Here is a 25,080-nt window from a genome sequence, read left to right as displayed (position 1 = left end):
ATCCTTGAATTCAGATAATGGTCTCAGTCACACATTGTTGTACTAAAAAATTCTATTTTAGTGTATCCCTACTCTTTTTTTTTAGAAGAAGGAAAAAACATTATGGTTAATATGGAAGAGAATAAATAATACAGGAATAACCCAGCCATGTTAAGGAGCTAGTCCCTGCTCCTGGTAAGATGGCTACATGAATGCTAAGAAGCAACCATTTGCCTATTTATTTATTGATGGCTCTGATACTGCTTAGTACTGGAAACACACTGGGGGACAAAACAGATATGGTACATGTTATAGGTTGAGTTACTTCCCCCCCAAATTTATATGGTGAAGTCCTAATCCTCAGTCCATCAGAATGTGACCTTATTTGGAAATAGGGTCATTGCATATGTAATTAGTTAAGATGAGGTCATAAGGATGAGCCTTAACCCAACATGACAGGTATCCCTATAAAGAGGAGAAATGTGGACACAGACAGATATGCACAGAGGGAAGATGATGTGAAGAGACACGGAGAAGACGGCCGACTACAAGCCAAGGAGCAAGGCCTGGAACAGATTCTTCCCTCACAGTCCTCAAAAGGAACCAACCCTGCCAACACCTTGATTTCAGACTTCTAGCCTCCAGAACAGTGAGACAGTACATTTCTGTTGTTTAAGCCACTGATTTTCTGGTACCCCTAGTAAACTAATATAGTCCTTATTCATAGAGCTTATCAGCCAGACAGTAATCGAATAATTCCAAATAAGAGGGATATAATTACAAAATTGAACTAAGGAATATGAAGCAAAGCAATACAATTCTGTGAGAGCAGAGACTAAAGGAATCTTTCCTAGGCTGGTGGGTCACAGAAAGTTTCCATAAGAAAATGATGCTTGAGGTGAGCAATGAAGAGTGATGAGGAGTAAACAGAATGAAAAGCAAGACAAGCACGTCCCAAGTCGGGGGAGGTTGTGGGGTGGGGACAGCATGTGCAAAGGCCTTCGTCAGATGACATGCAACGCAACTGAGAAACCAAAACAAAGGAAGTGTGCTTTTAGCACAGGGAATGGGAGGGGCAGTAGTGCAAAATACGGCTCGTAAAATAGGCAGAACAGCCACGCCTTTGCAGGCCTTGTTAAAGACATCTTTCAGTATCACGATCACTGAGAATCCCTTAAAGAGTTATAAGTTGCAGGTGATATAATCATATTTGAGTTGTAAAAGACTACTCTCACTCTTTTTGGGAGAACATGTTGGAAAGTGCTCAGACCAGGGGCAGGGGAGGAAGATCTGGACTCAAGGAGACTGAGTGCAATGGCGTGTAGGTAGGAGGCTCAGAAAGGTGGGAGAGAAGGCCAGCTGAATCCAGAAAAGGGCCAGGGAAGTAGAAAAGGATACTTGTGAGACATATTTAGGAAGAGAAAAGGATAAGATTTGCTGATGGGAGGAGTAGAGGTGACCGTGGCTATTTCTTTTTGCCTTCACTCAGTTAGGGTAGCTAGAAGAAGATCCATTTTGAGGGAGATGTTTATGGATTTCAGACTGCTCATGTTTTATGGGCATTGGGGAGCTGCAAGTTGAGAAATCAAAAAGGCAATTGAATGTATAGGGAGCTCAAAAAGTGAAGTCTGAGATATAAATTTGAGGGTCATTAGCAAATAGATGGTGATTAGAGCTTTGCATGTGGTTGAGATTGTTACAAAAAAGGGTACAAAGTAGGGAGAGACAAAGGCCTAGAATGGAGAGCTAATTAACTACATTTATTTGATTTTTTAAATTTTCCTATTATTTTATAAGGAAATGATGCTAGAGTTTGTATCCAATTTCTCCTGACAAATCACTTTTTTAAAAAATTGAGGCCTTTGAAACAAACCACACATCTCCAAGTTACAGTACAACCTTGAGCAATTGTTAATCATATGTGTTTTCATTAAAAAAAAAAAAAAAGCAATTGCAGTTTGGTTTTTTCACTTCAGATTACAGAAGGGGAAAATTTATTTCTTAAGTATTTTAGATAAAAATAAAGCAAGAATTGATTTTGCTTTTCATAGCTTAAAAAAAAAGCAGGTTGTTTTGTATCTTTAAAAACAACCTACTGTCCATAGGGAGAAAGAGGCCTTATCTGATTATGACAATGATTGGATTTTTTTGTACATACGGACATTTGGTACAGGCACTATCTTTGAATCATTCCAATTCCAGCACCATCATGACATTATTTGTATGTGTTTATTGCCTCTGTTAAAATAGAAAGATACATACATGTGCTATTTCCTTTTTAAAGGAAACCCACTGGGTTGTGTCATTGCATTGGCCCTCAGTAATTGTTAAATTATGTCTTTGTTAGTGTGGAGAGAAAATATAAGCATGCTTACTTCACCACCCTCTTATGGTTCTCTTATCAAGCCTTCAGATGTTCACAGCTGTTAACTCTAGCTATGAAATGGACATAGCTGGAAACAAAATAGGGGACTAGAATAATTTTTCAAAAGAGTAAGCAATGATATCCCATCATTGGGGTGGGTTGTTCATACACTTAAGTGAAATATGTGCTGCAATTCTGTATGTGTACTCCATTGCTTTTAATAATGATACCAGTGATAGTGAGAGCAGGGGAAAGTGCTGATTCTCTTTAAATTTGATAATAACTCTCTGTAACTTTATTAATATATCATTATAGCTCAAAACTTTGCATACAGTTTGATCCAGCAATTTTATTTCTAGAACTTTAAGAAATTAATCATGAAATTTTGAAAGGTTTAATCCACAAGAATATTAATCTCTATTTGGCTCTGAGAAGCAAAAACTTAGAACCACAGAACACAGGTTAAAAATGGTAAGGTCCATCTATATGATGAAATAACTTGCAGCTATTAAAATCAGGATGTCAAAATATAATGAAATGGAAATAGTCACTATATAAGAACATTTTGTAAATACATATATGGAATACCACTTCTGTGCATGCATGTGAAAATGACTATAAAAAAAGTTTGAAATTGTATGCACTGAATACTTAATAAGACAATTCTTAAGTCTGAGTGTTAAATATACAGGTGATACATTTTCATTTTTGTGGCTTTTTTGTATATTCCAAATTTTTCTCAATGAATGTGATTTTCCATAGATATAGCAAAGAACTAATTTAAAAATATGATTACCGTAACCAAAAAGATACCTATTCCTTTGTCCCTCATCTACTTCCTAATATTTGGCATCCTAAAACTAGGGATTTATTCCTCTTCAATCCTGCAAAAATATTTCCTTGAGAAGAGAATTTACAAAGCAATAATAGTCATTTACATTTCAGTTTAAATAAGCTCATTGGCTCCTTCCAGAAACCTAAGTTTTATGGGTACAAATGAGGCTGCATCACAGGACAAGAGGACCCCCAAGAGGAAGGTGAGTTCACTTCTGAAGGCTTACCTGACCTGTCGGAACCTGTGCCTTTTCATATTTTACCAATCTAAGGAGAAGTTGATGCAATTTAGTAATCTTAGAACTCTGCTCAAGGTCTTGGCATTTAACACTTTAACAATGGATAAAAATGTTTGCAGTTTATTATTTGTTTTTAAGCAGATTCAGATGGATGCTTTATCTCCTACTACCCTAAATGTGTAATAATAAATACAGATCTAAGATACATTCCTATATTGCCTAGGCTCTGGCATGTTAATTCTGTTTGTCTTCATTATACGTTTAAAATAACTTGGACTATTCTGAATCTCTTCCTTCTTCTTAGACTTTTTCATCATTTATTCATTTCCATTGGGAAAATTCATTTTTGAGTAGGATGTCATTCAAACAACCTAAATACTAGGTTTAGACAGCAGATTAAACTAGAATTAGGCTACATCACTCAAAAACACCCTACTCCTTCTAATACTTTTATTACCATTAATGGTACTATGAAGGAGAAAGCATTTATTGATCTTCTATGATTCGGGTACTTTACCTAATTAGATTATATATTAAATATTTCACATATATTTATATAAATTAATGTAATTATATAAGCAACCCTTTAAGGTCAGTGATTTGTTCTTGTGTGATAGATGAGAAAACTGAAATTCAAAGATTCCAAACAACTTGTCCAACATCACACAGCTAGGAAGTACCAAATTGGATTCAAACCTTGGTCTCATTCAACTCTAAGTTTCCACTTTCATCCAGTGTGCTATACTAACTATCTAGATTTTTAGAAGGAAAAAAAACAGCGACCCTCCACACCACTACTAACATTGGAATCACTACCACTATCACCACCAACTAGAATGTGATGTTTAGGGCCATTTTCAATAATAGGACGCATCACTGTAGTCAAGCTAACTGTTTGCCCCTCCCGATACATTTGAATGACAACAGCTTAAAGTCAGTCACAGAGTGTGAAGTTCCTAGATGACGTGTGCTCTCTAAAGCACTCAGCTAGCCCAAAAGCCACTTGGAATTCTCTGACATCCATCTCCATTTTTCTTGACATAGCTGTCACGTCACACTTGAGTTTATTTCCACTATCTATCCTCAGAATCTCTGCAATCAAGTTATTTTAGACAATTGATGATAAACTACCACTCAAGTCACCATTTTGGATGATTTGAGGCACTTATTTATTTTATCTCTTGGTAGACTTTTTCAGCAGCCTATAAGCTTATACATATAAATGACAACCTGGGTTGAGTATATTTTCACTGCACTTGACAAGCTCACTGGACCGAAAGACCTCTAGCCCAGGTGGGAATAAGCATGCTGAAAGGTCTAAATTACTTAAACATATTTCCTTTCAATCAGAAATTTGAGTTCTCACCAGGCTTGTTGAATGCAATTGGCCATTTTAGTTAAGGCCCATTGGAAGGAAAGGGAAAATAACATTTTAAAGAATAGATGAATAATCTCATTGATATCATACCTGTTCCCTCAGACAGGCATTTTCTATTATAGATTTGGTGGGACTGAGAAAGAAGCAATAAGGAGACTAGGGTATAGCCAAAGAAAAAATATAGTTTTACGCACAGTATGTTATATATAGCCTGTATATATTTACATATACATATTATATTTTTGTATGTGTGTGTGTGTGTATATATATATGTGTGTGTATATATATATATATATATATATATATATATGTATATATGAAATTGGGAAATGACTTAGTTGCTCTCTCAAAGTACCAATAATACCATGCACTGCTTAAGGAATATTTAAAAGCACAAAGTATATGACCAGCACTTTATTAATAACAACCACAGCCAACATTTATTAAGCACTTACTATATACCAGACACCCTGTGCTACACAGATGCACACAATTATGTGTATATAATTCTCACAATAGCCCAGTGAGTTCCCATTTCACAGGTAGGATAACTGACACTCAGAGAGGGCTGAATAATGAACTCATTCAAATGTACATGGTTAGTAAGTGGCAAAGCCGAGATTAAACATACAGGTCTTCTGGCTCTGCAGTGATGATGCTAATCTATATACTATACATTCTCCCTAATGATCCCTGACAGATACCAGAATTTCTCAAGTTGTGGCCTGATGCTATCTCTATCAGATTCACCTGGTATGTGCTAAAACACAATTCCTATGCTCTTTTATTCACTTTCCAAATTAGAATCTCTGGAAGACAGGTCCCAAAGATCTACATTTTCAATTTGCTCCAAGCGTGACTTTTCAAAAATGCCAGTATTTGAGATCAAGTGTGGTTAACAGGAGGCTCATGACTGTGGGAATAATACAGTAGAAAGACCGTGGTATCAGAAGTCGGGTGACCTGGGTCTTAATTCCACCCTGCAAGTAATAAGTTCTGTGACTTTGGACAAGTTACCTCACCTTTCTGGGCCTGTATTATCCCATCTGTAAAGTGGTGATATTAGATCAGATGTCTACTATAACATTTTGCAAATACTTTAAATAGACCCCCACAACATGGGAAATATTAGTTCTGTTACGCTCTGCATCGATCAGTCTACTCATAAGTCCTGTTTGCAGGGCCGGCCACTGTATTTCAGAGAGACTTTCACTTTCTGGAGTAGAGTCAAGACTGGCCAGCACCACATCCAGGCAAGAGCATGTGGGTCCTTCCCTGGCCTTCAACACTCTTCTAGGTTTAATTAAAGATGGGTGAGTGAGGGCTGCCATTCCAAACATGCCAGGGTTGAGGCAGAGAAGTAGATTTCTTCTGACCAGCAGCATATTTTCGTGGAAAACGAGTGATATTTCCTATTTGAGAAAAGCAGGGACTTTTAGAACTGACAGCAACAGCTCCCTAATCTATTTGCGCTAAGAGGTAATCATTTCCAATCTCCAAAACCATTCCTGCAAATCTAACAGCATGCATGTCATTTGTGGCTCACACAAATGTACTGGCCTTTACAAGAGAAGTAAATATGTCCTCAGTGGCTGCTTTGTATTGGCAATTAACTGATCTGTTGGCAGAATCTGGCATCTGCATATGCAAATGCAAGTTTAGCAGCACACCGTAGAATGCAGGGACACATTTCATTTTGCAGGCATATTTTGGGAGCCTGGAAGAAAACATGGTCTTTATTTTAATCTGCAGTGGCTTGTCCAGTGTTTTCCATACAAACATGTTTACTAGATGGGTGTTTGATATTTGGGTCCCAAAATAAACAGTTAATGAATATTCATGTATGTTGAATGCAATCAGAGAAAGAGCCAAGAATAGACTGTCAGAGTGCAAACTCCTACACCCCATCTGTAACCATTAGGATAACAGGACTACACTACCCTTAGCAAGGCACAGAGTTGTTCATTCAACAAACAGCTATCATTGCACGTTACATATGCACCACTGAAATAAACAACGGAGGCTTTTTTTTTTAATTTCAAGGAGGAAAAATTACCCGAAAGTAGAGAATAATGGTTTAAGAGTGTTTATTCAATAAATATTTATTGAGTACATACTTCATGTATATGAGATACTGATAGAGGCACTGACGCTTCAAGCAATGAATTTTTTTTAAAAAGTGTTAAAAATTATTTCCCTTGCAGAGTTCATGTTTAGTTTGAGGAAGACAGACAAAGATTAAATGAATATGAAGTATGATAGATAGTGATGAGTACTATGAAAGAGAGAAAGAAAGAGGGAAAGAAAGAAAGGAAGGGAGAAGGGAACAGAGGTGCTGGTGAAAGGAGATTGACTTAAATAAGATCAGGAAAGTCCAACCGAGAAGATACAATCTGAATGTAGATTTGATGAAGATAAAGAAGTGAGCCATGGGGGTATCAGTGCAGAGCACTGTAGGCAGAGAAAATTGTAAGTGCAATATTTCTGAAGCAGGTGAGTGCCCAGTAAGTTAGAAGACTGGATGGCTAACATAGAGGAAACAAATTTTAAGAAAGGAGTCAGAGAGATAAGAGGATGCCTGATCATCTATGGCTTTATAAACCATAAAAAGTTTGACTTTGACTCTGATTAAGATAGGAAGCCATTGGGATTTGAGCAGAGGATGACATCACTGAACTTGTATTTTAAAACAGAGACATCACCCATTGAGCTGAAACTAGACTATAGCGGACAAGGGCAGAAGAAGGAAGTCTGGTGGGTTGGGTTTTGCTATTAACAAGTTTATGAATGATGGAGGCATGGATCAGGGTAATAGTGGTGAAGTTTGTGGTAACTGGTTGGATTTTGAATGTTTGTGGAGCTAATATGATTTCTTGGACCATCTAATTTTCATTTTGGAATATAATTTACATGTAGAAAAGTAGGAAAAACATCAATGTAAAATTTACCAAATAATGTAAAGCAAACACCAAGTATCTCCCAGCCAGGTTAAGAAATAGAACATTGCCAGCACTCCAGATGCTCCACAGATTTAGCACATTGGAAGAAAGACTGGGTGTGCTAAGTAGAAGCATGGAAGATATAAAAAAGACCCAAATCAAACTTATAAAGATAAAAATTACAAGGACTTAAATAAAAAATTCACTAGATAGGATGAACAGCAGAATAGACATTGCAGAATAAATGATCAAAGACTTTCCAGATGATGTCTTTCATGAAAAGGGATAGAACTATGTTCTTGAGAAATATGATGGACATCTTCCAATAGAAATAAAAGCTGCTCCTGCAGGCTCTGTCATTCTCAGAGGAAGTTTCTCTTCACAGTATAAAACACAGATTCGGAGTGTTAGTTGCTAACAAACTGGATTGAGACTATTCTTGTTCAGGCCTAATATCCAATCACAGTGGTCACAAATGCTAAAGAGCAGAAGAAAATATTGGCCAAATATTTATTAGAAACTTCCAATAACCTAGATGGTCCTGTATGTAAGTTACATGATTTTGGCTACAAAGGAGTCTCTTTTTAAGAGACTGCTGGCATTGGAGCCTCTGCTCACTTGCTTAATTTCAAAGGAAAAGATAGAGTAGCAGGAATTGGTTTAATTAAAAATACTATGGAGGGAGACCTTCAAGATGGCACAGGAGTAAGATGTGGAGATCACTATCTTCCCCACAAATACATCAAAATTACATCTACATGGGGAACAACTCCTACAGAACACCCACTGAATGCTGACAGAAGACCTCAGACTTCCCAAAAAGCAAGAAACTCCCCACATACCTGGGTAGGGGAAAAGAAAAAAGGAAAAACAGAGACAAAAGAATAGGGATGGGGCTTCCCTGGTGGCGCAGTGGTTGAGAATCTGCCTGCTAATGCAGGGGACACGGGTTCGAGCCCTGGTCTGGGAAGATCCCACATGCCACGGAGCAGCTGGGCCCGTGAGCCACAACTACTGAGCCTGCGTGTCTGGAGCCTGTGCCCCGCAACAGGAGGGGCCGCGATAGTGAAAGGCCCGCGCACCGCGATGAAGAGCGGTCCCCGCACCGCGATGAAGAGTGGCCCCCACTTGCCGCAACTAGAGAAAGCCCTTGCACGAACCGAAGACCCAACACAGCCAAAAATAAATAAATAAATAAATAAAGTAGCTATAAAATTAAAAAAAAAAAAAAAAAGAATAGGGATGGGACCTGCACCTATGGGAGGGAACTGTGAAGGAGGAAAAGTTTCCACACACTACGAAGCCCCTTCACTGGCGGAGATGGGGGGTGGGTAGGGAGGGGCAGCTTCAGAGTCATGGAGGAGAGCGCAGCAACAGGGGTGCAGAGGGCAAAGCGGAGAGAGTCCCACAGAGAGGACTGGTGCTGACCAGCACTGACCAGCATGAGAGGCTTCTCTGCTCACCCGAAGGGAAGGTGGGGGCTGGGAGCTGAGGCTCGGGTTTCGGAGGTCAGATCCCAGGGAGAGAACTGGGGTTGGCTGCGTGAACACAGCCTGAAGGGGGTTAGTGTGCCACAGCTAGCTGGGAGGGAGTCCAGGAAAAAGTCTGGAACTGCCTAAGAGACAAGAGAACATTGTTTCGGAGTGCTAGAGGAGAGGGGATTCAGAGCACTGCCCAAATGAGCTCTAGAGACGGGCGCGAGCCGCGACTATCAGCACAGACACCAAAGACGGGCATGAACCACTAAGGCTGCTGCTGCCACCACCAAGAAGCCTGTGTACGAGCACAGGTCACAATCCACACCTCCTCTCCCGGCAGCCTCTGCAGCGTGCCACTGCCAGGGTTCTGTGATCCAGGGACAACTTCCCTGGGAGAACACACAGCAGCCCTCAGGCTGTTGCAATGTCACGTCAGCCTCTGCCAGTGCAGGCTCGCCCCGCACTCCATACCACACCCTCCCCCCGGGCCTGAGCGAGCCAGAGCCCCCTAATGAGGTGCTCTTTAACCCCCTCCTGTCTGGGCAAAGAAGAGACGCCAGAGGGTGACCTACACGCAGAGGCAGGGCCAAATCCAAAGCTGAACCCCAGGAGCTGTGCGAACAAAGAAGAGAAAGGGAAATATCTCCCAGCAACCTCAGGAGCAGCGGATTAAATCTCCACAATCAACTTGATGTACCCTGCATCTCTAGAATGCCTGAATAGACAAGGAATCGTCCCAAAATTGAGGCGGTGGACTTTGGGAGCAACTGTAGACTTGGGATTTGCTTTCTGCATCTAATTTGTTTCTGGTTTTATGTTTATCTTAGTTTAGTATTTAGAGCTTATTATCATTGGTAGATTTGTTTATTGATTTTGTTGCTCTCTTCCTTTTTTAAAATATATCTATATATATATTTTTTTCTTTCCTTTTCCTCCTTTTGTGAGTGTGTATGTGTATGCTTCTTTGTGTGATTTTGTCTGTATAGCATTGCTTTTACCAATTACCTGGGGTTCTGTCTGTCCATCTTTTTTTTTTTTGTATAGTCTTTAGTGCTTGTATCACAGGAGGATTTGTTTTTTGGATTGGTTACTCTCTTCTTTCTTTCCTTTTTTTAAAATTATTTTAATAATTTTTATTTTATTTCATTTTATTTTTCTTCTTTTTTCTTTCTTTCTTTTTTTTTTCCCCTTTCATTCTCAGCTGTGTGGCTGACAGGGTCTTGGGGCTCCAGCCAGGTGTCAGGCCTGAGCCTCTGAGGTGGTGGGAGAGCTGAGTTCAGGACATTGCTCCACCAGAGACCTCCTGGCCCAATGTAATATCAAATGGCAAAAGCTCTCCCAAGACCTCCATCTCAGCACAAAGACCCAGCTCCACTCAATGAGCAGCAAGCTACAGTGCTGGACACCATAGGCCAAACAACTAGCAACACAGGAACACAACCCCACCCATTAGCAGAGAGGCTGCTTAAAATCATAATAAGTTCACAGACACCCCAAAACACACCACAGGACGTGGTCCTGCCCACCAGAAAGCCAAAATCCACCCTCATCCACCAGAACACAGGCACCAGTCCCCTCCACCAGGATGCTTACACAACCCACTAAACCAAACTTAGCCACTGGGGGAAGACACCAAAAACAACCGGAACTATGAACCTGCAGCCTGCGAATAGTAGACCCCCAAACACAGTAAGTTAAGCAAAATGAGAAGACAGAGAAACACACAGCAGATGAAGGAACAAGGTAAAAACTCACCAAAACAAACAATTATAAGATATAACAATTGTAAGTGGAAATAGGCAGCCTACCTGAAAGAAATCAGAGTTATGATAGTAAAGATGATCCAAAATCTTGGAAATAGAATAGAGAAAATAAAAGAAATGTTTAAAAAGGACCTAGAAGAACTAAAGAGCAAACAAACAATGATGAACAGCACAATAAATGAAATTAAAAATTCTCTAGAAGGAATCAATACCAGAATAACTGAGGCAGAAGAATGGATAAGTGACCTTAAGATAAAGGAAGATAAAATAGTGGAAATAACTACCACAGAGCAGAATAAAGAAAAGAGAATGAAAAGAATTGAGAACACTCTCAGAGACCTCTGGGACAACATTAAATGCACCAACATTCAAATCATAGGGGTCTCAGAAGAAGAAGAGAAAAAAAAAAGGGACTGAGAAAATATTTGAAGAGATTATGGTTGAAAACTTCCCTAACATAGGAAAAGAAACAGTCAATCAAGTGCAGTAAGTGCAGAGAGTCCCATACAGGATAAATCCAAGGAGAAACACGCCAAAACACATATTATCAAACTATCAAAAATTAAATACAAAGAAAAATATTAAAAGCAGCAAGGGAAAAACAACAAATAACATACAAGGGAATCCCTATAAGTTTAACAGCTGATATTTCAGCAGAAACTCTGCAAGCCAGAAGGGAGTGGCAGGACATATTTAAAGTGATGAAAGGGAAAAACCTACAACCAAGATTACTTTACCCAGCAAGGGTCTCATTCAGATTCGACGGAGAAATTTAAAGCTTTACAGAGAAGCAAAAGCTAAGATAATTCACATCAACAAACCAGCTTTACAACAAATGCTAAAGGAACTTCTCTAGGCAGGAAACACAAGAGAAGGATAAGACCTACAATAACAAACCCAAAACAATTAGGAAAATGGTAATAGGAACACACATACCGATAACTACCTTAAATGTAAATGGATTAAATACTCCAACCAAAAGACATAGACTGGAAGAATGGATATAGAAATAAGACCCATATATATGTTGTCTTCAACAGTCCAACATCCGACCTAGGGACACATACAGACTGAAAGTGAGGGGATGGAGAAAAGATATTCCATGCAAATGGAAATCAAAAGAAAGCTAGAATACCAATTCTCATATCAGATAAAATAGACTTTATAATACAGACTATTACAAGAGACAAATAAGGACACTATATAATGATCAAGGGATGAATCCAAGAAGAAGATATAACAATTGTAAATATTTATGCACCTGACATAGGAGCACTTCAATAAGGAAAATGCTAACAGCCATAAAAGGGGAAATCGACAGTATCACAATCATAGTAGGGGATTTTAACACCCCACTTTCACCAATGGACAGATCATCCAAAATGAAAATAAGTAAGGAAACACAAGCTTTAAATGATACATTAAGATGGACTTAATTGATATTTATAGGACATTCCATCCAAAAACAACAGAATACACTTTCTTCTCAAGTGCTCATGGAACATTCTCCAGGATAGATCATATCTTGGGTCACAAATGAAGCCTTGGTAAATTTAAGAAAATTGAAATCGTATCAAGTATGTTTTCTGACCACAACATTATGAGACTAGATATCAATTACAGGAAAAAAATCTGTAAAAAATACAAACACATGGAAGCTAAACAATACACTACTAAATAACTAATAGATCACTGAAGAAATCAAAGTGGAAATCAAAAAATACCTAGAAACAAATGACAATGAAAACACAAAGACCCAAAATGTATAGGATGCAGCAAAAGCAGTTCTAAGAGGGAAGTTTACAGCTATACAAGCCGACCTCAAGAAACAAGAAACATCTCAAATAAACAACCTAACCTTACACTTAAGGCAATTAGAGAAAGAAGAATAAAAAAACCCCCAAATTAGCAGAAGGAATGAAATCTTAAAGATCATATCAGAAATAAATGAAAAAGAAATAAAGGAAACGATAGCAAAGATCAATAAAACTAAAAGCTGGTTCTATGAGAAGATAAACAAAATTGATAAATATTAGCCACACTCATCAAGAAAAAAAGTGAGAAGAATCAAATCAATTGAATTAGAAATGAAAAAGGAGATGTAATTACTGACACTGAAGAAATACAAAGGATCATGAGAGATTACTACAAGCAACTCTATGCCAATGAAATGGACAACCTGGAAGAAATGGACAAATTCTTAGAAAAGCACAACCTTCTGAGACTGAACCAGGAAGAAACAGAAAATATAAACAGACCAATCACAAGCACTGAAATTGAGACTGTGATTAAATACCTTCCAACAAACAAAAGCCCAACACCAGATGGATTCACCGGCGAATTCTGTCAAACATTTAGAGAAGAGCTAACACCTATTCTTCTCAAACTCTTCCAAAGTATAGCAGAGGGAGGAACACTCCCAAACTCTTTCTATGAGGCCAACATCACTCTGATACCAAAACTGGACAAAGATGTCACAAAAAATAAAACTACAGGCCAATATCACTGACGGACATAGATGCAAAAATTCTCAACAGAATACTAGCAAATAGAATCGAACAACATATTAAAAGGATCATACACCATGATTAAGTGGGGTTTATCCCAGGAATGCAAGGATTCTTCAATATACGCAAATCAATCAAGGAGATATAACATATTAACAAATTGAAGGAGAAAAACCATATGATCATCTCAATAGATTCAGAAAAAGCTTTTGACAAAATTCAACACCCATTTATGATAAAAATCCTCCCCAAAGTAGGCATAGAGGGAACTTACCTCAACATAATAAAGGCCATATATGAAAAACCTACAGCCAATATCATTCACAATGGTGAAAAACTGAAACCATTTCCACTAAGATCAGGAACAAGACAAGGTTTTCCACTCTCACCACTATTATTCAACATAGTTTTGGAAGTTTCAGCCACAACAATCATAGAAGAAAAAGAAATAAAAGGAATCCAAATCAGAAAAGAAGAAGTAAAGCTGTCACTGTTTGCAGATGACATGATACTATACATAGAGAATCCTAAACATGCTACCAGAAAACTACTAGAGTTAATCAATGAATTTGGTGAAGTAGGAGGATACAAAATTAATGCACAGTAATCTCTTGCATTCCTATACACTAATGATGAAAAATCTGAAAGAGAAATTAAGGAAACACTCCCATTTACCACTGCAACAAAAAGAATAAGGTACCTAGGAATAAACCTACCTAAGGAGACAAAAAACCTGTATGCAGAAAACTATAAGACACTGATGAAAGAAATTAAAGATGACACAAATAGATGGAGAGATATACCATGTTCTTGGATTGGAAGAATCAACATTGTGAAAATGACTCTACTACCCAAAGCAATCTACAGATTCAATGCAATCCCTATCAAACTACCAATGGCATTTTTCACAGAACAAGAACAAAGAATTTCACAATTTGTATGGAAACACAAAAGACCCCAAATAGCCAAAGCAATCTTGAGAAAGAAAAATGGAGCTGGAGGAATCAGGCTCCTGGACTTCAGACTATATTACAAAGCTACAGTAATCAAGACAGTATGGTACTGGCACAAAAACAGAAATATAGATCAATGAAACAGTATAGAAAGACCAGAAATAAACCCATGCACCTATGGTAACCTTATTTTTAATAAAGGAAGCAAGAATATACAATGGAGAAAAGACAGCCTCTTCAATAAGTGGTGCTGGGAAAACTGGGCAGCTACATGTAAAAGAATGAAATTAGAACACTCCCTAACACCATACACAAAAATAAACTCAAAATGGATTAAAGACCTAAATGTGAAGGCCAGACACTATAAAACTCTTAGAGGAAAACATAGGCAGAACACTTTATGACATAAATCACAGCAAGATCCTTTTTGAGCCACCTCCTAGAGAATTGGAAATAAAAACAAAAATAAACTAATGTGACCCAATGAAACTTAAAAGCTTTTGCACAGCAAAGGAAACCGTATACAAGACGAAAATAAAACACACACAACGGGAGAAAATATTTGCAAATGAAGCAACTGACAAAGGATTAATCTCCAAAATTTACAAGCAGCTCATGCAGCTCAATATCAAAAAAACAACCAACCCAATCCAAAAATGGGCAGAAGACCTAAATAGACATTTCTCCAAAGAAGATATACAGATTGCCAACAAACACATGAAAGGATGCTCAAGGTCACTAATCATTAGAGAAATGTAAATCAGAACTACAGTGAGGTATCTCCTCACACCAGTCAGTGTGGCCATCATCAAAAAATATACAAACAAGGGCTTCCCTGGTGGCGCAGTGGTTGAGAGTCTGCCTGCTAATGCAGGGGACACGGGTTCGAGCCCTGGTCCGGGAGGATCCCACAGGCCGCAGAGCAACTAGGCCCGTGAGCCACAGCTACTCAGCCTGCGTGTCTGGAGCCTGTGCTCCGCAACAAGAGAGGCCGTGATAGTGAAGAGGCCCGTGCACTGTGATGAAGAGTGGCCCCCGCTCGCCGCAACTAGAGGGAGCCCTCGCACAGAAACGAAGACCCAACACAGCCAAAAATAAATATAAAAATAAATAAATAAATAAAAAGATTACTATAAAAAATATATATACAAACAATAAATGTTGGAGGCGGTGTGGAGAAAAGGGAACCCTCTTTCACTGTTGGTGGGGATGTAAATTGGTACAACCACTATGAAGAACAGTATGGAGGTGCCTTTAAAAACTAAAAATAGAACTACCATGCGACCCAGCAACCCCAGTACTGGGCATATACCCTGAGAAAACCATAATTCAAAAAGAGTCATGTACCACAATGTTCATTGCAGCTCTAATTACAATAGCCAGGACATGGAAGCAACCTAAGTGTCCATCGACAGATGAATGGGTCAAGAAGATGTGGCACGTATATACAATGGAATATTACTCAGTCATAAAAAGAAACGAAATTGAGTTATTTGTTTTGAGGTGAATGGACCTAGAGACTGTCATACAGAGTGAAGTTAAGTCAGAAAGAGAAAAACAAATACCATATGCTAACACATACATACTGAATCTAAAAAAAAAAAAAGGTTCTGAAGAACGTAGGGGCAGGACAGGAATAAAGACGCAGACGTAGAGAATGGACTTGAGGACACAGGGTGGGGGAAGGGTAAGCTGGGACGAAGTGAGAGAGTGTCATGGACATATAGACACTACCAAATGTAAAATAGTTAGCGAGTGGGAAGCAGCCGCATAGCCCAGGGAGATCAGCTCGGTCCTTTGTGTCCACCTAGAGGGGTGGGATATGGAGGGTGGGAGGGAGACGCAAGAGGGAGGAGATATGGGGATATATGTATATGTATATCTGATTCCCTTTGTTATAAAGCAGAAACTAACAAAGCATTGTAAAGTAATTATACTCCAATAAAGATGTTTAAAAAGAAAATGCTATGGAACAAAAGATCCTGTTCTAGTCTGTTCTGTTCTAGTGGCAGAACACAGTACCATAACAACTTGAGGTGAAGACCATAAAAAAGATGTGTTTGAACATAAAGAAACCCAGTTTTTATCAGCGCCTGGATTTGTAGTCTGCAAAAACTATAACAGTTATAATGTGTGAGAGATAATAGAGGGTAAGGATGTAAGACATTTAGTGTTTCCAAAGTATGCAGAGGCACCATTAATAATCATACCAGTTTCTTGAAATCTTCTTAATACTGTATTAAAGACTACGATAATTTAGGTAAGAATTTCCCCGCTACTGAGAACTCAATGACCTGCAAGTTGCTGCCCCCTTACCTTAGAGTTAGTCAAGGGGGTGTTGCAGATGTAACACCTTAAAAGAGATTGTGGAAGGTGTGAAGCAAAAAGAAAAAATGGAGCGTTGAAAATGTTTCTTTTGGTTCTGGTGGAAGCTTTTCTACAGCAATTAACAAGGTATCTCTTGAACTTTTCCTTCAAGTATAGTCATGTTGTAATTACTGGGCTTGGGATTAATGTCTTTAAGGACTTCGTTGCTGATCCCAAGAAAAGGCCCAGGAAGGGCTGATTATCTTTACATAGGATACCAGCAGGCAATTTTGTTGCATTTGAAAAATACCTTGAAGAATAAGGTTATGATTTTCTCCATACAGTCTTCAAGAATGGGATGATGACAAAAAGTTATTTATTTGATGTAGTAAGAAAAAATGCAAAACTGGATATGGAACGTCTCCAGCTGGATATGGCAGCATCTCAATAGGCTTTGTTTTATGACTGGATATGTGTGTGAGTATATACACATGCATGTATGCATAGATCTGTGTGTGAGTATGTAATGCACCATGTTTTTCATACAGGCATATGGGGGTTCTTTGTGTTTTATGGTACATTTCAGTGAAATTATTTGCTGGTTTATGAATATACTGCCCTTTCATTTGTTTTTCTTTTTTTCCCCAATGTTTAGGTGATCTCAAAGTAGGAAATACATTTAATCATGTAAAAGATTAATGCTAAAATAAGCTTTTTGGGCTTTTTGCCAATAGACAGTAATTCAGTCTGATATTGATCTTTTCACGAGTAACAGAACTGAGAAATTTTATATATAACTGAAGATCATAAAATAGATTTACATAAAATATCATGATTGCTTCATGTTTATATTTAACTTATATTTTTGTATAAACAAGATTGTGTAAGATATATTTAAAGTTTTAATGATTTAACCATCTTTCCAACTTTTCATGATTTTTAGGAATGCAGACTTTTAAGAAAATGAAATTACACTCCCTGTTGTCCATTAATCAGCAAATAAAATATGGCCTTAACAAAGCTGTTTGTGTCATTATACAGTTTGAAAATTATGTCAGGATATACCCTATAGAATTACTAACCTCAATGCCCCTTGTAGAGTGTATATTAATCATTCTATATTAAAGAAAATAATGGTTGTTAATGGAATGCCAAGGCACTATACAGTGATTATATATGTTAGTTGTGGTATCATACCAGTGAAAGGTCAAATTTGAAAGGCCTGTACTACAATTTTACATGAAAGAAATTACTCGTGGCTCTAACGTGCACCTTGAGAGTTTAAGGAGATAATGTTTTTTAGAGAGAAATTCTGCTTCCACTATAGATTATGTACATAAGTATAAACTTTGACAAAAGTGGAAGGAATGTATTTTAAAGTAATTGCACTTCTGAATTTATTTTTCATATCCTATATTTGATATGACTAAAATGAATTACTGGACAGATTAATAAGTGTACTTAATTTAAATGTTTTGATCCTGTTATACTTTTCATTAAGTTTTAAAAAAATTAAATTAGATATAAAATTGTAAAAAAAAAAAAAAAAAAGATTAGTGAGCTTGAAGGTATAGCAATAGAAATTATTCAAAATAAAATAGAGAAAAAGTACTGGGAAAACAATGAAATCAGTGAGCGGTGGGACAACTTGATGTGGCTTCATCTATAAACATTTAGAATTACTCTCCCCAGAGGAGAAGAAAGGGGAAAATATACATATATTTTTAAAAAGTGGCTGAGAATCTTGCAAAGTTGATGACAACTATACACCCACAGATTCAAGAATCTCAACAAACCCCAAGCATGAGAAACATGAAAGAACCTATCTTTGTTCCCCTGTATATACCATGTCTATTTGCATTGGCTGATTTGAAGATTTTCTTTCTTCACTAGTTTCAAGCAATTTGATTAAAATGTACCTTGGTTTAGGTTCTTTTATATTTCTTGTTTGTTATAAGTATTTCATATAATTAGTTTTTATTGTGATTGTTATAGGTAAAATTTTGTCCCCCCAGAATAGACACTTTGAAGTCCTAACCCTCAGTAACTCAGAATGTGACCTTATTTGGAAATAAGGCCTTTACAGAGGTAATAATTAAAATGAGGTGGGCCCTAATCCAATATGACTGGTATCTTTGTAAAGAGGAGAAATTTGGACACAGAGACAAGTATGCACAGAGGGAAGACAATGTGAAGACATACAGGGAGAACACCATGTGATACAGAGGATTGGAGTGATGCATCTACAAGCCAAGGAATGTCAAAGATGGTCATGAAACCATCAAAAGGTAGGAAGGGCTAGGAAGGATTCCCTACATGTTTCAGGGGGAGCATGGCCTTGCTGACACCTCTTCATTCTTACTAGCCTCCAGGCATTTAGAGTATGAGAGATCCTGTAAGTGCTCTGAAACAAGTGAGACCAAAGATGGTTCTTCAGGCAGCCCCCAGGAATGTTGGACCATTGGATGTTCTCTCCAATTCTTTACCTCTCCAGGGAGAAGCTGGGAACTGAGGCCTTTCACCTATTTGCTCTGTGCTTAAACCAGGAGAAGGGCTGCGGTGATGAGCTACATACTAGATCAAACCACTGTCTTTGTTCTTACTAGTCCTCAGGTGGCTAGAATATGCTGGGTTCTGTTAGCACACTGAGACAAACAAGACAAAAGCCAGTCCTTGAGCAGCTCTTCTAAAAGTTGGTACATTTGCCATGTGGCCCAACTCTCTTTCCCTCCCCAGGGAGAAGCTGAGAGCTGGAGTTTTTCATGCCTTCACTTTGTGCTAAGCCAGGAAGAGGGGTTATGCAGAGTGCCAGCCCAAACCACCATCTTGGTTTCCTTCTGGTGTCTAGAGGACCTCAGGTCCCAAAAGTGTTACATGACCGGTAAAACAGAAGCTAGCCCTTTGGGGAGCTCCTGGAAAAGTTGGAGCAATGGACTGCAGTCTAACTCTTTCCTTCTCCAGTGAGAAGCTAGGAGCTGCAGTGTTTCCTTCTGATCGTACGGCACTATACCAGAGGTAGGGATTCTGGCAAGAAGGTGTCTTGAACTTCCCTACTGGTTTCAATGTGTCTGGTTTCACACTTGCCAAGGTGTAGGAGCCTCTCAACTAGCTTCTGGATTTCTCACCAAGGGAATTTTTGTCTGAATTGTTGTTGAATCAGAATGTTTATGGGTGAAGGCGAGTCCAAAGCTTCTTACTTATTCTGCCATCTAGCTGACACTATCCTGCAAGAGCCAACTAGTTCTTAAGCAGGTCTAATTCACCACATAGAGTTTCTAAAAATACTTAAGGAAACTATGCAATGTTCTAAATATCCTGAGGAAGTATTTACAAGAGTATTGGAGTACAGATTATTATTGCCAGTTTGATTCCATTTCCCATCCTGTGGAAGTCTGGAGAAAATCAGGTTGCAAACCTGTAACATGTGGGTAACGTTGGGAAAGGGATTAGTAGGGCAGGCTCATTGATTAAATTCTAGTTATGTAGCATTTTATTGTACTGCAGTTGGCAAACGTGCTTTACAAAAATGACTTTATTCTCCCTAAGGAGGAGGCAGCAAAGTGGTGATGTGTGTGCATTCTTCCCAACTTCACTTTCAGTGACATCACATTGATAGCTTGAAATCAGTCATGATGCGGGCATTACACCATGGAAATTGGCAAATGCTATAGACCAGGGATTTTTTTCTTTTGGAAAATCAGCTGTTAAAGATTTACCAGTACAACATCTGGAGGATTATGAGTCTAAAACACTATGCACTGTGGATGTTGAGATAGAATTTGGTCTGGGTCCCAGGGAGACAGAATGAGATGAAGATTTTTATGTAGGAAGTTGTATTAACCATGTCTTTAATTTTTTGTATTTTGATGCTTTGACATCTGGGGCCTTGCCAACACTGGAGAGGCCACGCAATTCTTAAAGATAGTAAACAATTTGCTCACCAGTATGCTTTTTAAATGCAAACCTAACAATCCAGAACCCATACCCCCAGCCACTTGTCCTAACCACCCCAGGGTCAGGCACCAGACAACTAAGGTCAGCCTCTATGCCCCAGAGCCCAGTGAAATTGTCACAAGATAGCCAATACTAAGCCTGTAGGTAACAAACTATCTTTCCAATGGCAATCAATTCCTGATTGTTGGCCTTACCATACCTAAATCATAATAAAACCTATCTTAAAACAGCAGTTCTTTGGGAGTTCCTTGGTGGCCTAGTGGTTAGGATTCCAGGCTTTCACTGCCGTGGCCCTGGGTTCAATCTCTGGTTGGGGAACTGAGATTCCACAAGCCACATGATGTGGCAAAACACACACACACACACAAACAACAAAAAAACAGCAGTTCTTTGAGGAATGCTCTCAAAATAAACACATTTGAAGAAGAGATGGAAATAAAGTTGGGAAGAGAGAAGATTTACCTATGATTTTGTCTCAAGAAAGGCCTCAGTCAACCCCACAGAAATGGGAAAAAGTGGGATGACCCTTCCATGTGATTCCCTTTGAGTCAAGGGGCCCAGCTTTCATAACCCTGTATTGATCAGGGTAGGGTGTATCCAGACCCTAGATAGGGGGCTTATCCTTGGGCTTTGAAGAAACTCTGTGGCGGAAAGCATTACCCAGAGAGGGACTCTGCTAAGTGCTGTTAGCCACCAGTATTCTCAGCAGCTGCGGGAAGCTCTTTAGTTCTGAGAGAGGGCTGTGGACGTGAACCCCTGCATGTACTACAAAACCGGAAGATAAACTCAACTACCAAACGCCGTCTACCTTAGATGATTCATGAGCTTTCTGATGGAGTCAACATCATTGAGAAGAATAAATGCTGTAGTTAAAAAGGTGCTAAAAATTCATGTTAAGAGTCAGATATGTCCTTTCAACCTTGGCAGAAAAATAAATGTAAAATAAATTAGCCATTTACAACTTTGCAAAACCTAACATGCTGTGAAGATTTATCAGCTGGACCATGAAAAAACATGACTCTATTCAACAAAGCAATTAAAAATGAAAACTGGTGCAAATGAAGTCCAAATAAAATAAGCTTCAAGAGTAGAAGAAATGTGGAAATAAAAATTTGTTGGATCTCTCTCTCTCTCCCGCTCTCCCCTTTATTTGGCTTTAGAATTTCATACAATTTTATAAAGCTGGTGGCTGCCAGAACAGGATAGGGCAATTGGCAAGGGCTGAGAAATCTCCTCACCCCCAAGAATAGTGAACACAAGGGCATGTAGCCAGTGTGGATTCTGAGTGGCAGCCGGGTGAGTCTAAGGAAATTTTCTATTTGTTCCTAGTTGTCTTCTTTCTAAGTAACTAGAAAATAAAGATTGTACAATCCACACATACCACTCTTTCATTATTCTAATAACCGATGATAAAAATACTAAAAAACGTTAAAAAGATATCATAGTTGAGCCACAAAGTTCTATGGATTACTCTGTCAAATGAATGGGAAACAAGCAAATGAGAATGGGCTTTATTCAAAGAAAGTTAGCAAATTTATATAGAAAAGGCAAACACCCAGAGATTTCATAAGAGTTCACAGAAACTACTGCAGAGAAGGAGACGAAGCCAGTCAAGGGAGCAGCGAGAAGTGAAGACACTTCACCATGAAGAAGTGAATATGAAGTGGAGGTTTCTCTAGGGACACAGCTTCTTTAAAACATGTTTGGGCTTCCCTGGTGGCGCAGTGGTTGAGAGTCTGCCTGCCAATGCAGGGGACACGGGTTCGAGCCCTGGTCTGGGAAGATCCCACATGCCGCGGAGCGGCTGGGCCCGTGAGCCACAATTACTGAGCCTGCACGTCTGGAGCCTGTGCTCCGCAGCAAGAGAGGCTGCGATAGTAAGAGGCCCGCGCACCGCGATGAAGAGTGGCCCCCACTTGCCGCAACTAGAGAAAGCCCTCGCACAGAAACGAAGACCCAACACAGCCAAAAATAAATAAATAAATAAAAAATAAAAATAAAGGAATTGCTTTTAAAAAAAAAAAAGTAAAATAAATATCCTTCTTTTAAAAAAAACATGTTGTTTGAGTACAGTGGCTTAGTTGCTTCTTAATGCTTTCCTTCCATACTATTTCAAATATCTGTATACCTATAGGGTCCCTTACTTGGTTCTGGAAAATCCAGCATATATTTATTGTTCTAGTCTTATCCTTGATGCAGGTGAAGATACAAAATTCACTATTAAAAACAGCTAACATATTTTGAGCATTTCCTATAAACTAGACTTTACATAAATCTATTTAAACACTCACCACAGTCCTTTGATGAGGAGCTTACTATTATTCCCATTTATGGATGAAAAAGGTGAAGCTCAGGAACATTAAGTAATGTGCCCAAGGGTAAGAGTCTGTAAGCTGGTAAAAACGATCGGAACCATAGTCAATTTGACTGCAGAGTCTGAACTTCACATCATTTTGCTGTCTATTGTCTAGCCTATAAGGAGAGATTCATTATTACTAATAGAATCCAGGAAGAAGGAGAAGTTGATTTTGTCCTTGAAGAATTAGTTGGAATTGGAGAGTTAAAAATGGTAGTTTTATGGAGGGACAAATGTTTGTACAAAGACACAGATTCAGAATATTGTAGGACATCTTTGGGGAACACAAGTGGATACTGTATCAGGAATTAGTCGAAGATAGGGTTAGGGCAAATTATTCAAGCTTAAGATATTCACCTTTCCCTTTGTTTAGTTACTGGATTTTCTAACCGGAGAAAAGCACTTGGTTCGTAGCCCTTAAGCATGTCCCTAAGAGAATAGTTGTCTCAGAGGAGATAAGAAATAAGGTAAGTCATTGCCTTAGAAATTACTGATCCTTAAGGATATCTCTCCTCACCTGAATCTCCCAAAATATTCTCAGGCAGGCTGGTGCCACTAGGCAGAGTCAGGAAGCAGTTTCTCTATCACCTTAGCCAATCTCTGATGTAATTACCCACCCAAAGCATACAATGGATAAAAAAGGCTGGGGGTCATTTTGAGTGGGGGTAACTAGCTAGCCTGAGTCATACAAAGGTACTTTTGGAGTCTTGACCAGGGTCAGGAAGTAGATCAGTATATCATTCTGCTAGTGGAGATCTAACTTTTTTTTTTGTTTTTGGCCACACCCCACAGCTTTTGTGATCCTAGTTCCCCGTAAGGGATTGAACCCGGCTCCAGCAGTGAAAGCACTCAGTCCTAACCACTGGACTGCCAGGGAAATCCCAAGATCTAACTTCTGATTTCCGATCTGAGCTGCCTGCTGGAGGGTCACATATCCATACGAGAAAAGACCATGCAGCAGGGAGAGAGAAAAGGGAACATTTGAGGGAGCTCAAATTTCAGACTAGAAAGTGAATCAGCTATACATATACATATATCCCCATATCTCCTCCCTCTTGCGTCTCCCTCCCACCCTCCCTATCCCACCCCTCTAGGTGGTCACAAAGCACCGAGCTGATCTCCCTGTGCTATGCAGCTACTTCCCACTAGCTATCTATTTTACATTTGGTAGTATATATAAGTCCATGTCACTCTCTCACTTTGTCCCAGCTTACCCTTACCCCTCCCCGTGTCCTCAAGTCCATTCTCTATGTCTGTGTCTTTATTCCTGTCCTGCCCCTATGTTCTTCAGAACCATTTTTGTGTGTTTTTTTGATTGCATATATATGTGTTAGCATACTGTATTTGTTTTTCTTTTTCTGACTTATTTCACTCTGTATGACAGACTCTAGGTCCATCCACCTCACTACAAATAACTTAATTTCGTTTCTTTTTATGGCTGAATAATATTCCATTGTATACATGTGCCACATCTTCTTTATCCATTCATCTGTTGATGGACACTTAGGTTGCTTCCATGTACTGGCTATTGTAATTAGAGTTGCAATGAACATTATGGTACATGACTCTTTTTGAATTATGGTTTCTCAGGGTATATGCCCAGTAGTGGGATTGCTGGGTCATATGGTAGTTCTATTTTTAGTTTTTTAAGGAACCTCCATACTGTTCTCCATAGTGGCTGTATCAATTTACATTCTCACCAACAGTGCAAGATGGTTCTCTCTTCTCCACACCCTCTCCAGCATTTATTGTTTGTAGATTTTTTGATGATGGCCATTCTGACTAGTGTGAGGTGATACCTCATTGTAGTTTTGATTTGCATTTCTCTAATGATTAGTGATGTTGAGCATCCTTTCATGTCTTTGTTGGCAATCTGTATATCTTTTTTGACAAATGTCTATTTAGGTCTTCTGCCCATTTTTGGATTGGGTTGCTGGTTTTATGATATTGAGCTGCTTGTAAATGTTGGAGAGTAATCCTTTGCCAGTTGCTTCATTTGCAAATATTTTCTCCTATTCTGTGGGTTGT

General features: G+C 38.8%; 1 pseudogene; it reads left to right on the top strand.

The window, feature by feature from the left end:
* Positions 1-1,293: 1,293 nt before the first annotated feature.
* Positions 1,294-16,840, top strand: LOC103013241 (nicotinamide phosphoribosyltransferase-like; annotated as a pseudogene).
* The last annotated feature ends 8,240 nt before the right edge of the window (positions 16,841-25,080 follow it).

Source organism: Balaenoptera acutorostrata, chromosome 2, assembly GCF_949987535.1.
Source record: "Balaenoptera acutorostrata chromosome 2, mBalAcu1.1, whole genome shotgun sequence".
Classification (NCBI taxonomy): domain Eukaryota; kingdom Metazoa; phylum Chordata; class Mammalia; order Artiodactyla; family Balaenopteridae; genus Balaenoptera; species Balaenoptera acutorostrata.
This window is presented reverse-complemented; position numbering and strand designations above follow the sequence as displayed.